The sequence below is a fragment of the Triticum dicoccoides genome, chromosome 5A, assembly GCF_002162155.2.
Source record: "Triticum dicoccoides isolate Atlit2015 ecotype Zavitan chromosome 5A, WEW_v2.0, whole genome shotgun sequence".
Classification (NCBI taxonomy): Eukaryota; Viridiplantae; Streptophyta; class Magnoliopsida; order Poales; family Poaceae; genus Triticum; species Triticum dicoccoides.
In genome coordinates, this window is record NC_041388.1 from 15894329 (window position 1) to 15909277 (window position 14949).

The window sequence follows — 14949 nt, forward strand, 5'->3', positions numbered from 1 at the left end:
ATTCTAAATCGCAAACCAGATACGTATTTATATTGAACGGTGGAGCTGTCAGTTGGAGCAGTTCTAAACAAAGCATCGTGGCGGGATCTACGTGTGAAGCGGAGTACATAGCTGCTTCGAAAGCAGCAAATGAATGAGTCTGGATGAAGGAGTTCATATCCGATCTATGTGTCATACGTAGTGCATCGGGTCCAATGAAAATCTTTTGTGACAATACCGGTGCAATTGCCTTGGCAAAGGAATCTAGATTTCACAAGAGAACCAAACACATCAAGAGACGCTTCAATTCCATCCGCGATCAAGTATAGGTGGGAGACATAGAGATTTGCAAGATACATACAGATCTGAATGTTGTAGACCCATTGACTAAGCCTCTCTCACGAGCAAAACATGATCAGCACCAAGGCTCCATGGGTGTTAGAATCATTACTGTGTAATCTAGATTATTGGCTCTAGTGCAAGTGGGAGACTGAAGGAAATATGCCCTAGAGGCAATAATAAAGTTATTATTTATTTCCTTATTTCATGATAAATGTTTATTATTCATGCTAGAATTGTATTAACCGGAAACATAATACATGTGTGAATATATAGACAAACAGAGTGTCACTAGTATGCCTCTACTTGACTAGCTTGTTGATCAAAGATGGTTATGTTTCCTAACCATAGACATGAGTTGACATTTGATAAATGGGATCACATCATTAGGAGAATGATGTGATTGACTTGACCCATTCCGTTAGCTTAGCACTTGATCATTTTAGTTTACTGCTATTGCTTTCTTCATAACTTATACATGTTCCTATGACTATGAGATTATGCAACTCCCGATTACCAGAGGAACACTTTATGTGCTACCAAATGTCACAACGTAACTGGGTGATTACAAAGGTGTTCTACAGGTGTTTCCGATGGTACTTGTTGAGTTGGCATAGATTGAGATTAGGATTTGTCACTCCGATTGTCGGAGAGGTATCTCTGGGCCCTCTCGGTAATGCACATCACTATAAGCCTTGCAAGCAATGCAACTAATAAGTTGGTTGCGGGATGATGCATTATGGAACGAGTAAAGAGACTTGCCGGTAACGAGATTGAGCTAGGTATTGAGATACCGACGATTGAATCTCGGGCAAGTAACATACCGATGACAAAGGGAACAACGTATGTTGTTATGCGGTTTGACCGATAAAGATCTTCGTAGAATATGTAGGAACTAATATGAGCATCCAGGTTCCGCTATTGGTTATTGACCGGAGATGAGTCTTAGTCATGCCTACATAGTTCTCGAACCCGTAGGGTCCGCACGCTTAAAGTTCTGTGAGATCGGTGTAATGGTGTGTCCGAACGTCGTAACCGCACTTTATTAGATATGGTGCGATATATGATGTCTCTCACTGATTTACCGCTATCGTTTTGGGGTTATGCTTTAGAGACAGCTGCATTCACATTAAATAGGGAACCATCAAAATTCATTGAGACGACACCTTATGAACTATGGTTTGGAAAGAAACCCAAGTTGTCGTTTCTTAAAGTTTGGGGCTGCGATGCTTATGTGAAAAAGCTTCAACCTGGTAAGCTCGAACCCAAATCGGAGAAATGTGTCTTCATAGGATACCCAAAGGAGACTGTTGGGTACACCTTCTATCATAGATCCGAAGGCAAGATATTCGTTGCTAAGAATGGATCCTTTCTAGAGAAGGAGTTTCTCTCGAAAGAGGTAAGTGGGAGGAAAGTAGAACTTGACGAGGTAATTATACCTACTCCCTTTTTGGAAAGTAGTTCATCACAGAAATCAGTTCCAGTGATTACTACACCAGTAAGTGAGGAAGCTAATGATGATGATCATGAAACTTCTGATCAAATTACTACCGAACCTCGTAGGTTAACCAGAGTAAGATCCGCACCATAGTGGGACGGTAATCCTGTTCTGGAAGACATGTTACTTGATAATGACGAACCTACGAACTATGAGGAAGCGATGATGAGCCCAGATTCCGCAAAATGGCTTGAAGCCATGAAATCTGAGCTGGGATCCATGTATGAGAACAAAGTGTGGACTTTGGTTGACTTGCCCGATGATCGGTAAGCCATAGAGAATAAATGGATCTTCAAGAAGAAGACTGACGCTAACGGTAATATTACTGTCTAGAAAGCTCGACTTGTTGCGAAAGGTTTTTTGACAAGTTCAAGGAGTTGACTACGATGAGACCTTCTCACCCTAGAGATGCTTAAGTCTGTCCGAATCATGTTAGCAATTGCCACATTTTATGATTATGAAATTTGGCAAATGGATGTCAAAACTGCATTCCTTAATGGATATCTTAAAGAAGAGTTGTATATGATGCAACCAGAAAGTTTTGTCGATCCAAAAGGTGCTAACAAAGTGTGCAAGTTCCAGCGATCCATTTATGGACTGGTGCAAGCCTCTCGGAGTTGGAATATACGCTTTGATAGTGTGATCAAAGCTTATGATTCTATACAAACTTTTGGAGAAGCATGTATTTACAAGAATGTGAGTGGGAGCTCTGTAGCATTTTTGATATTATATGTGGATGACATATTGTTGATCGGAAATGAGATACTGAATTTCTGAATAGCATAAAAGGATTCTTGAATAAGAATTTTTCAATGAAAGACCTCGGTGAAGCTGCTTATATATTGGGCATCAAGATCTATAGAGATAGATCAAGACGCTTAATTGGACTTTCACAAAGCACATACCTTGATAAAGTTTTGAAGAATTTTAAAATGGATCAAGCAAAGAAAGGGTTCTTGCCTGTGTTACAAGGTGTGAAGTGGAGTCAGACTCAATGCCGACCACTGTAGAAGATAGAGAGAAAATGAAAGTCATTCCCTATGCTTCAGCCATAGGTTCTATCATGTATGCAATGTTGTGTACCAGACCTGATGTGTACCTTGCTATTAGCTTAGCAGGGAGGTACCAAAGTAATCCAGGAGTGTATCACTGGACAGTGGTCAAGAACATCCTAAAATACCTGAAAAGGACTAAGGATATGTTTCTCGTTTATGGAGGTGACAAAGAGCTCGTCGTAAATGGTTACATCGATGCAAGCTTTGACACTGATTCGGATGACTCTAAGTTGCAAACCGGATACGTATTTTTATTAAATGGTGGAGCTGCTAGTTGGTGCAGTTCCAAGCAGAGCGTCATGGCGGGATCTACATGTGAAGCGGAGTACATAGCTGCTTCGGAAGCAGCAAATGAAGGAGTCTGGATGAAGGAGTTCAAATCTGATCTAGGTGTCATACCTAGTGCATCGGGTCCAATGAAAATCTTTTGTGACAATACTGGTGCAATTGTCTTGGCAAAGGAATCCAGATTTCACAAGAGAACCAAGCACATCAAGAGACGCTTCAATTCCACTCGCGATCAAGTCAAGGAGGGAGACATAGATATTTGCAAGATACATATGGATCTGACTGTTGCAGACCCGTTGACTAAGCCTCTCTCACGAGCAAAACATGATCAGCACCAAGACTCCATGGGTGTTAGAAACATTACAATGTAATCTAGATTATTGACTCTAGTGTAAGTGGGAGACTGAAGGAAATATGCCCTAGAGGCAATAATAAAGTTGCTATTTTTATTTCCTTATATCATGATAAATGTTTACTATTCATGCTAGAATTGTATTAACCGGAAACTTAGTACATGTGTGAATACATAGACAAACACAATGTCACTAGTATGCCTCTACTTGATTAGCTCGTTGATCAAAGATGGTTAAGTTTCCTAGCCATGGACAAAGAGTTGTCATTTGATAAATGGGATCACATCATTAGAGAATGATGTGATTGACTTGACCCATCCATTAGCTTAGCATGATGATCGTTTCGTTTGTTGCTATTGCTTTCTCCATAACTTATACATGTTCCTATGACTATGAGATTATGCAACTCCCGAATACAGGAGAAACACTCAGTGTGCTATCAAACATCACAACGTAACTGGGTGACTATAAAGATGCTCTACAGGTGTCTCCGATGGTGTTTGTTGAGTTGGCATAGATCGAGATTAGGATTTGTCACTCCGTGTATCGAAGAGGTATCTCTGGGCCCTCTCGATAATGTATATCACTATAAGCTTTGCAAGCAATGCAACTAATGAGTTAGTTACGGGATGTAGCATTACGGAATAAGTAAAGAGACTTTCCGGTAACGAGATTGAACTAGGTATTAAGATACCGATGATCGAATCTCGGGCAAGTAACATACTGATGACAAAGGGAACATCATATGTTGTTATGCGGTTTGACCGATAAAGATCTTCGTAGAATATGTAGGAACCAATATGAGCATCCAGGTTCCGCTATTGGTTATTGACCGGGGATGAGTCTCGGTCATGTCTACATAGTTCTCGAACCCGTAGGGTCCGCACGCTTAACGTTCGATGACGATCGGTATTGTGAGTTTATGTGTTTTGATGTACCGAAGGTTGTTCGGAGTCCTGGATATGATCACGGGCATGATGAGGAGTCTCGAAATGGTCGAGACATAAAGATTGATATATTGGAAGCCTATGTTTGGACATCGGAATGGTTCTGGGTGAGTTCGGGCATTTACCGGAGTACCGGGGCCGGGGGTTACCGGAACCTCCCGGGGAGTATATGGGCCTTAATGGGCCTTAGTGGAATAGAGGAGAGGAAGGGAAAGGTGGAGGGCGAGCCCCCCTAGCCCAATCCGAATTGGGTGGGGGGCCGCCCCCCTTCCTTCCCTCTCTCTCCCCCTTCCTTCTCTCCTACTCCAACTAGGAAAAGGGGGGAATCCTACTCCCGGTGGGAGTAGGACTCCCCCTAGGGCGCGCCATAGAGAGGGCCGGCCCTCCCCTCCTCCACTCCTTTATATACGGGGAGGGGGCATCCGATAGACACACAAGTTGATCTCTTAGCCGTGTGCGGTGCCCCCTCCACAGATTTCTACCTCGGTCATATCGTTGTAGTGCTTAGGCGAAGACCTGTGTCGATAACTTCATCATCACCGTCATCATGTTGTCGTGCTGACGAAGCTCTCCCCCGACACTCAGCTGGATCTAGAGTTTGTGGGACGTCACCGAGCTGAACGTGTGCAGATCGCGGAGGTGTCGTATCTTCGGTGCTAGAATCGGTCGGATCGTGAAGACGTACGACTACATCACCCGTGTTGTCACAACGCTTCCGCTTACGGTCTACGAGGGTACGTGGACAACACTCTTTCCCCTGTTGCTATGCATCATCTAGATGGATCTTGCGTGTGCGTAGGATTTTTTTTAAAATTACCGCGTTTGCCAACAATATATTCGTCTGTCATCCAACGGTAATTAACAACATCGGAAGTCATTGGATGTATTTACCCGGTTTCTATTGAGCAATTAATATCACCTTCTAACTTGTCCATGAATGTATGGTGGGACATATAACTTGTTTAAGAATGCATGGCGAGACAACCCGAGCCGAGACATTGCATGTTTCATGATATGTATCTATCGAGCCATACCAAACCAGGTGTTTGTTTGATAGTTTGTATGTAAGTTTGATGGTTACCTCCACCATTAGGGTGGTGCGGACGCCATCAGAATCATGAGGTATGACGAATTTTTTTTTTCTTATGCAACTCTAACAAAGATTCTAGCACCGGAAAATCATATAGTAAATACCTCAGAAAAGTTTCCTGAATATTCACACATAAAAAATATGTTCCAACAAGAAATATGAGATATACAAACATATTAGTGAGATATTCAAGCATCTTATCTTATCCTTTGGTTTTGAGATTATCAAGTTTTGTTTTTGAGAAAAAAGGCGAATGCTTTTTTCAGGCAATTTTTTTGAGACAAGGCATTTTTTTTTCTACGATTGGTTATTGTTCCTTTTTTTTAGAAGAGAATGGTTGTTGTTCCAAATTCGGCCCAAAAGGCCACTGGACAATCCCATGCCCAAACTCATCAAAGCCCACACCGGGCCTGTATAATCCAAACCCTATAATAAGCCAGCAACTGACTCCTCCACCTCCCCTCGCCGCGCCGCCACTTCTCCGCCATAGCCTCCACCATGGAGGCTCCACGACGAGCTCGGTAATGACCCCGTTCCCCGCGCATTCTCGCCCTGCCTAGTTCTAGGGTCTAGGGTCTTAGGTTGTTCAGATTGTATTTCGGTCAGTTTGCTGTTGCTCCCTCTCGGACGGATGGATTGTTGATCTGTCCTCGCGCATCGCAAAAACTGATTACCGGCGGATCTCATCGCCGCCGTGTATGAGACGATGCCACACTGATCCGCCTCACCGTCGCCGTTCTATATGGGCTCGCTGTTGTCGTCCGGTAGTGATGGTGGTGCACATTGCACAGTCCTCTTACGATTCTGTAGTTTTATCAGGGATTTGCCTACCTGTTTGTTAGCCCTCTGTTGTGATTAGGCGCTGGTGTTTTGATAGTATCTCCAGAAAAACGCCTTGGTATTTTTCGTCAGTATCTCCAGAAATACCGCATGCTTCTCAGATGCGGTATGAACTTGTGTATATAGCAACTATTATGTGGGTTGTGTTGATATATTTTCTGTAGTTTATGTTAAAATGTATATTTTTGCTTATCCATCTCTTCTGCTGGCTCTAGTTTCTCTAGAAATTTATGTTTCATTCTCGTTCTTGCTGCTGTTTCCTGGAGGTTCATTGTTGAAGCAGATGATGAGACACAAGTTTCATGGGTAATTTGCGTCTGAGGCATCTCTGTGATGTCACACCCTTTTCACCTTGGAGATCTGATGCATGCTTGTTAATGTCCTCCTCTTCCCTTATTCATTTTTTCTTATCTTTGACTCGTTTGGGTGAGATGAGGATATAATTACATTGTTGATGGATGATATGATGTCCAATGAATCATGTATTAGCTCTATCTGATCATACCCCATACTAGTTGTATTAAGAAAGAATACTTTGCCGGTTTGTTGAGTTTCTCTTTTTAAATTTGCTGGTCAGTTTCTTTTTGTTGTTGAAAATGAGTGTTGTTGATGCAGATGAGGAGACACGAGTTTATGGGTAATTTGCGTCTGAGGCATTTCAGTGATGTCATACTCTTTTTCACCTTGGAGATCTGATGCATCCCCTCACTCACTTCTTTTTTGTTATTTGTACTTTTCTTTCAAAAATCTTTTGTTTTAGGTTTTAATTGGCGAGAGATGAGATGATGAATGAGATTAATTTCCCTATTGGTTTGATTGGCTGATATGATGGCCTAGAAATTTATGTTCCATTTTGTTTTGAGGACAGTTAAGGTTGATATTTTGTCTTTGTCGTAGCTGGCATCTTCTTGCCTCCAACCATTCTTGTATACCTCTCCAAACTGCTTTCCCCTGTTGAGATTCTTCAGCTGATGATTGGTTTGCTTCTGTAAGTGTTTTTGTTTGTTGGTGGCCAAGGATTAAACTAAATTAATAGACAAGCATATGTCTGAATTTTCTTCATGGTGCTGATGATGATTAGTGTGAACCTTTCTCAATGAAATCACTAGTGATTACATAACCTACTGCCTTCCTTCTGAGGCATCATGATTCCTGGTACCCTGTTTCTGTTTTCTTCGTCTTTTTGTTTTTATGTCTCTTGAATTGGTGTTTGCCCAAGTCGAGTGATGATTACAAGTGCATAGTTCATATGATCAAATCATGATTACATGAACAAAAATAGTCTTTCGCTCCTATCTGATGACCTTTCAACCTAAACCTTTTACACGAGAATCAAATAATTTAGTTCATCTAACCTAACGCTTTTCATTTGAAAATCAGTCAATTTAGTTTCTATGATTCCTTTAGAGGACGGTGAAGATTGATATTTGGTCTCGTTCGTCGTAACTGGCATTTATTTGCCTTGCCGACCATCCTGTTATATCACCACCCATATTCTGAGTCCTCTTATTACATTATATCTGGGCTTGGCATGTTAATTCTTTTTTATTTGCTTGGATGTGAGCAGTGATGAGACAATTCAATAAATATGATCTTCCAGGTGTGATTATCAATCGCTACGTTCTTACTGAGCTCCTATCCTGTTGCTTTTGGGATTTACTGCTATTGTTGGCGATCTGTTAACTGTTTTTGTAAATTCAGTTTGATTGCAAAAATAAAGTTTTATTGTGTACAATAGTTACATTGATGGTTGCAAAGATTTTTCAAACCAGTTTGAGGATGATGATTTCATATTTGTCGCCCTAGTCTTAGGGTCTGCATTGTTGGATCTGTGCTGATTGACATACTTCTGAATCTGACTCGGTAGATGATGATTCAATATTTTGCTGCACCCTTATCCCTCCCAAATTTGTTTCAGTCATGTCTTCCTGTTGGTTCTGTTTTGTTTACATACTTGGTTCTTTTCCTTGGGTGATGGCAGTGACGATTTGCAAATATTCAAGCTCAACAGACCAAATCACAGGTTTTCTCTCAGGAGTTGATTTGTATGCCGATTATCCCGCTGAACCGAGCCATCCGTACCTAATTTTTTCTGCTGTTCATTGTTCTTTTCATTGTCCTTTTGTGTTTGATTGTGTTTGTTGTTTTGGGCAACGTAGTTGCGATGAGGATAACAAGCTCCCTCTTCTGAAAGCATTGACGACCTCGCTGGCAGAATCGAACCAATTAAATATTGCCACCACTGAGCAACTTGATCTTAATCTCTTTTTGCTTTGTTGATCCTTTGCTTCTTCATAACGTTCCAGTCTAGTGACGAGGTATTAATGCATGATCCAACACTTGATCCGAGGATGGCTTAAGCTGTACATATGATGTCATCTTTGCATCTGAATCCACCAGTGATAATTTTGCTGCTGTTTATTTGGTCAGTATCAATGGATTCCTGTGAATGAGAAGGCATTTATATTCTGATAATAGACCTGGTTTTCCAAATTAGATCCAGAATGCAATTGAATCCTACAATGATTAGCTTTTATGTTGGAATTACCGTCAGATTCCAAACGACGATATATTTGCGGCTTTCTAAGGTTTAATACTGCTTGGGTCTTTTACTTTTCATATTGTAAGCGACAGCTGCTTCTTCTCTGCAAGTGTCCTCCTCATAACTGTTGTTAATTGGTCTGGCTGGAATCCCTATTTAAACGCCGTTTGGTTCAGCTGGTGTTTCTGGTTTCTTTCTCTTTAATCTTGATTACTCTGTTTTTTCCTGCAAGTATCTAATTGTCTGTATGTAAATGGGTCTGTTGCCATGTCTCTGTTAGCTATGAACATTTGCTATGCCTTCTGTGTTCCTCTGATAGTCAATTTTAATCAATCAATGGGGGAAATGGTTTGGCGTGTCTGTTAGCTATGAACATTTGCTATGCCTTCTGTGTTCCTGTGATAGTCAATTTTATTCAATCAACTGGGGAAATGGTTTGGCAGTGATGATAAATTTAAGGCTTGTTTCTCAAAACATTCGCTGTTGCCGCCTAAGAGCTTTCGCCCAGCCAGGCTTGAGAGCTAATGCTGCTAATTCCTTCCTTGGATGTCTGAGCCTTGTTAACATTCCCATTTTATCTTTGTTTTGATTTTAGTTTGTTTCTTTGCTGCTTGTTTCATTATATTGGCTTGTTTCTCAAACATTCACAGTTGCTGGGTTTTCGCCCAGCCAGATATTATTCTCTCAAGCTGGAATCGTCCATTCTTAATCCAAATATGTGTTTCATTTAGTTGTTGATTTTCTTTTTGAAGTCTTAATATGTGATTCGAAGGTCTTTAGTGATTGAAAAGCAATGGTGGAGCCTGGAAGTCTCCTCAACAATGTTGAACAAGTGTTCATTGCTGCCTGAATGTACGGAAATAGGTTCGGACAGAGCGCGAATATGGTGGTTGGTCTACCGCTTGATAACAGGCAGATAATAGTGTTCATGCTTGCTAGAAGTCTTTGATCCGACATCCTGGATGTTATGCCTTTTGTGTTACATGGTTGGGTGATGTACCCATGGAAGCATTGCTAGCTTGCCTATGCTTATGCTTTGTATGCTGTCGCTGTTTTCTGTAGATGAACTGCGGCGCATTGCATGAAGACTGCATGGCTGGTTATTTGGCCCTCTGAGGGGTGTAGGTGTAGTTTTTTTTGTTATGTCTGAGGTCCTTTGTAGTTTTGGTGAACAAAAGAAAAATGTGTGTATGTTCTATTCCAATACTAGAAGAAAATAAAAGCTCTGTTTGATGCTTGCTCGGGTAAAACCTGTTTAACCAAGTCTTTCATGTGGTTCGATTTAAATTTAATACTCTTTCAGTCCCTATAAGATCGTTTTTCAAGCTATGTTAGCTTGATAAACTATCTTATATTGCAGGACGGAGGAGTTGCTTGTATTCCAATGAAAGCCTGTTACTCTATCCTATATGAGACACACCTGAAGAATATGTTCTCTTGGTTGGCTTACATTTTCAGATAACCAGAAGGGAAATGCTTGTTTTCCCAGCCGCCAAAAAAGCTTCACGAGGAAATCGCACCTCACAGTATCTTGGCCACACAGCTACAAGATATTTCTCGTCCTAAATATGCTGCTATATACTTTTTAGATCACACCTACAACCAGTGGCGGAGCCTCAAAGAAAAAGTTGAGTGGGCCAGGCTACTGAAGAGCACAACTTTTTTAGGCATTAGTCACTACCTAACGCTTAGTATTCTTTTGTTAAGTGCATTTGAGTGTATGAAGTTCATTGAAACAAGGTTGCTTAACGAGGTACATGATGAGCATCGTACCGGTAACTGTACATGGTGACCATCTTACTGCCAGGAGCAGCACGAACGATCAATCAGAACTCGGCCAAATGAACCAATTGCAAATCGAGTAGAACAATTATTTATAAGCCGATGTGGCATACACGTACTCGGCCAAATGAACCAATTGCAAATCGAGTAGAATAATTATTCCTAAGCCGATGTGGCATACACGCACTCGGCCAAATGAACCAATTGCAAATCGAGTAGAACAATTATTCATAAGCCGATGTGGCTTACACGCACTCGGCCAAATGAACCAATTGCAAATCGAGTAGAACAATTATTCCTAAGCCGATGTGGCATACACGCACTCGGCCAAATGAACCAATTGCAAATCGAGTAGAACAATTATTCCTAAGCCGATGTGGCATACACGAGCGCTCAACCTGCGTTTCCACCTTAATGGGTTTAATAATTATGTACCCTGAATTATAGCAATTCTGAGTTCTCCGTTGCTCATTTCAGCCTCCATATTATTCCGCCATTGTGCCCATATAACAATTTTGGTGGTCCAGAATTTGCTGGATCTGCTTTAGTTGAGCCGGGCCATTACTACTTGGACTGAATACGTTGTTTCGTTGCTGAAACTTGGACTGAATATGTGTTAAAAGCCTTTTGACCAGTGTGAATATTGAGTCCATGGGTTCAACCATTATTTTCTGCAGGGTTTAGGAAGCTGATTTCTTAGGCAACCCTTGCTTGATCTGTAATGTTTAGATGAAAGATCAACTTGTATTGATTGGTAGAAACAGTACAACTTATATATGTTTGGAAGACACCTCGCACAAGACGTGATGGTTAGAACCGATGCAACAGTTAAAAGAGAGGAAAAGAGAGACACGTCGGTTGCGACAAGGCAACTGTATGCCGCAGGACAAGGGGAGATTTCCTTCTAATTACTACAAACTAATTAATCACAACACTCCCCCTAATCTACGCTTGTCCATGTAGAATCTTCATACGCTTGTCCAGGTATGATCATCATCTTCAAGATTGTCCATTGTAGTATCATCGCCTCGAAAAGATCCTTCTTCAATAGGATCCTTGATGGGAACCTGAAACAGAAACTCACAAAGAGAAAGAGTGCAATATGATGTCTTAAACATGAATAGTTCAAGGAGACGCTCCCCCTTATACTTGCAAGTCTCGAAGTCGTCGCATACCAATTCCATGAAATTATTTCTGGAATGTAGAATTTGGTAGAGACTTACTACCTCTGTCCCATAATATAAGAACGTTTTTGACTCTAGTATAGTGCCAAAAACGTTCTTATATTATAAGACGGAGGGAGTAGTAAATAAATCAGCAAGGTTTTCACATGATTTAACTTGCAAGATGTTTATTTCCCCATTTTACTGAAGTTCATGGGGAAAAACCACTTAGGAGAAATATGTTTAGTGATATTACTCTTGATGTAGCCTGTTTGCATCTGTGCAACACAAGCCGCATTATCTTCGTAGATAATGGTAGGTGATCCTACAGAACCAATTTCACATGACTGTTGTATGTGGTTTATCATTCTGCGAAGCCACACACATTCGTGTGATGCCTCAAATAATGAGATAATTTCAGAATGATTGGTATATGTTGCCACCAGAGTCTGTTTAGAAGACTTCCATGATATAGCAGTTCCACTATGTAGGAACACAAAAACGGATTGTGATCTGGCATTATGGGGATATGATAAATAGCCAGCATCGGCGTATCCAATCATATTAGAGTCCTGGTTGCTTTGGAACTGAAAAAATAGGCCAAAATCCTTTGTGCCTTGGAGATATCAAAATATATTCTTCACTCCAGACCAATGCCGTTTGGTGGGAGTTGCGCTATGTCTAGCAAGTAGATTCACTGCAAATGCGAGGCCAGGTCTCATGCATTTTGCAAGATACATGAGCGCTCCAACGACACTGAGATATGGAACCTCGGGTCCCAATATTTCTTCTCCATCATCCCTTGGCATGAACTGATCTTTCTCTATGTCTAGAGAACAAACCACCATGGGAGTTTTAGATGGGTAGGATTTGTCCATCTTGAATTTCTCCAATATTTTCTGGATATAGGCAGCTTGGTGTACCATAATTCCTGAGGAAAGGTGCTCAAGTTGAATACCTAAGCAAAATTTGGTTTTACCCAAATCCTTCATCTCAAATTCCATCTTTAGGTGATTGCGTGTTTCATCAATGTCTTGTGTGTTACCGATGATGTTGAGATCATCTACGTACACTGGAATGATGCAAAATCCTGTAGAGGACTTTTTGATAAAGACACATGGGCAATCACTACTATTAGAGTAACCTTTCTGTAGAAGGAACTCACTAAGTCGGTTGTACCACATCGTCCCGACTGTCTTAAGCCATATAATGACTTATTCAGTTTTACACAATACATGTTGCGTTTTGCCCTTGTATTCGGTATAGAGATTCCATCAGGAACCTTCATATACATATCCGAATCTAGTGACCCGTAGAGATATGCGGTCACGACATCCATCAACTGCATAGACAGACGATTTTGCACTGCCAAAGATATAAGGTATCGGAAAGTGGTTCCACTCATTACAGGAGAATATGTCTCATTGAAATCAATGCCGAGTCTTTGCGTGAACCCTTGTGCTACGAGCCTTGCTTTGTATCTCACCACCTCATTGTTCTCATTCCGTTTCTGGAGAAAAACCCATTTGTATCCCATAGGGAAAATATTGGGAGGTGTCGGTATTGCTTCAGTGAATACCTTTCTTTTGTTAAGCGAGGCAATTTCTGCTTGTATTGCGTCCTTCCATTTAGGCCAGTCGGAGCACTTTTGGCACTCAACGATGGTCTTTGGATCATGATCAATGAGAAGGATATATGCAATTTTTTCAGCAAAATAAATGTCGACACTCGTAGACTTACGATCGAAAGATTCTCCAGAATCGATATAGTTGATGGAAATTCCCTGCACCCCTAGTGACTCTTCGTGATTTCCCAATACGCGTGAGTGTGGGTGTTCCAATGGCCCAGCCAGTGTGTGCAAACTGAAGCTGGGTTGTGGAGGTTGCCCTTCCACTGGGTGTATATTACCCATAAGGTGTTTATCAACGTTGAGTTGACTTGCATTTACCGACTCCGAGGTTTTTCTCCTCGATTTCCTTTATTGCTTGCTGGAAGCTTGTTCCAGGTCAGAGGCCGTCCTACTCCCCCTCTTTTTAGGAACATGGAGTTGAGTGGTTTTTATTGGTACCTCCACTCTTTTGGGCGCATTTCTGGCCGGATTTAAGGACTTTGTAACACCTTTTAGATCAGTAAATGAATCCGGCAGGTTATTTGCAAGATATTGCAAATTAATGATTTTCCGAACTTGGAGTTCAATCTCTTGTGTATGTGGATCAGAGGATGAAATGGCTTGAGCATTCCAATCAATTTCCGAGCATTCTTTCTGGTACTTGAAGTCTCCCCCTAATGTCGGAAAGTGTTCCTCATTAAATATACAATCAATGTGACGGGCTGTGAACAGGTCCCCAGTAAGGGGCTCTAGGTACTTAATAATCGACGGTGATTTGTACCCCACATAGATCCCCAGTTTCCTATGTGGGCCCATGGATGTCCGCTGTGGTGGTGTGATGTCTACTACACAACCTTCTTCTTGTAGACGTTGTTGGGCCTCCAAGTGCAGAGGTTTCTAGGACAGTAGAAAATTTTCCTCGAGTGGATGACCTAAGGTTTATCAATCCGTGGGAGACGTAGGATGAAGATGGTCTCTCTCAAACAATTCTGCAACCAAATAGCAAAGAGTCTCTTGTGTCCCCAACACACCCAATACAATGGTAAATTGTATAGGTGCACTAATTCGACAAAGAGGTGGTGATACAAGTGCAATATGGATGGTAGATATAGGTTTTTGTAATCTGAAAATATAAAAACAGCAAGATAACTAATGATAAAAGTGAGCGAAAACGGTATTGCAATGTGTTGAAACAAGGCCTAGGGTTCATACTTTCACTAGTGCAAGTTCTCTCAACAATAATAACATAATTGGATCATATAACTATCCCTCAACATGCAACAAAGAGTCACTCCAAAGTCACTAATAGCGGAGAACAAACGAAAAGATTATTCTAGGGTACGAAATCACCTCAAAGTTATCCTTTCTGATCGATCTATTCAAGAGTCCATAGTAAAATAACACGAAGCTATTCTTTCCGTTCAATCTATCCTAGAGTTCGTACTAGAATAACACCTTAAGACA

General features: G+C 41.2%; 1 long non-coding RNA gene, 10 other non-coding genes and 2 pseudogenes across 11 annotated transcripts; all 13 read left to right on the forward strand.

Annotated features, from left to right (window-relative positions):
• The first annotated feature begins 5992 nt into the window (after positions 1-5992).
• Positions 5993-10194, forward strand: LOC119298822. The gene is made up of 2 exons (XR_005145981.1): positions 5993-6070; positions 9994-10194. It is a non-coding gene; the product is annotated as an uncharacterized LOC119298822 (long non-coding RNA).
• Positions 6664-6761, forward strand: LOC119304665. The gene has a single exon (XR_005148393.1). It is a non-coding gene; the product is annotated as a small nucleolar RNA Z101 (small nucleolar RNA).
• Positions 6814-6894, forward strand: LOC119304683 (annotated as a pseudogene).
• LOC119304662 lies at positions 6996-7093 on the forward strand. Its single transcript, XR_005148390.1, has one exon. It is a non-coding gene; the product is annotated as a small nucleolar RNA Z101 (small nucleolar RNA).
• LOC119304679 lies at positions 7165-7243 on the forward strand (annotated as a pseudogene).
• LOC119304694 lies at positions 7455-7532 on the forward strand. Its single transcript, XR_005148414.1, has one exon. It is a non-coding gene; the product is annotated as a small nucleolar RNA U83 (small nucleolar RNA).
• LOC119304584 lies at positions 7604-7697 on the forward strand. Its single transcript, XR_005148369.1, has one exon. It is a non-coding gene; the product is annotated as a small nucleolar RNA snR60/Z15/Z230/Z193/J17 (small nucleolar RNA).
• Positions 7798-7893, forward strand: LOC119304646. Its single transcript, XR_005148378.1, has one exon. It is a non-coding gene; the product is annotated as a small nucleolar RNA Z43 (small nucleolar RNA).
• Positions 8165-8251, forward strand: LOC119304722. Its single transcript, XR_005148438.1, has one exon. It is a non-coding gene; the product is annotated as a small nucleolar RNA U31b (small nucleolar RNA).
• LOC119304684 lies at positions 8363-8466 on the forward strand. Its single transcript, XR_005148406.1, has one exon. It is a non-coding gene; the product is annotated as a small nucleolar RNA Z107/R87 (small nucleolar RNA).
• LOC119304474 lies at positions 8544-8639 on the forward strand. The gene has a single exon (XR_005148295.1). It is a non-coding gene; the product is annotated as a small nucleolar RNA R30/Z108 (small nucleolar RNA).
• On the forward strand, positions 8694-8786 carry LOC119304729. Its single transcript, XR_005148444.1, has one exon. It is a non-coding gene; the product is annotated as a small nucleolar RNA snoR31 (small nucleolar RNA).
• On the forward strand, positions 9369-9489 carry LOC119304456. Its single transcript, XR_005148281.1, has one exon. It is a non-coding gene; the product is annotated as a small nucleolar RNA SNORD14 (small nucleolar RNA).
• Positions 10195-14949: the final 4755 nt, after the last annotated feature.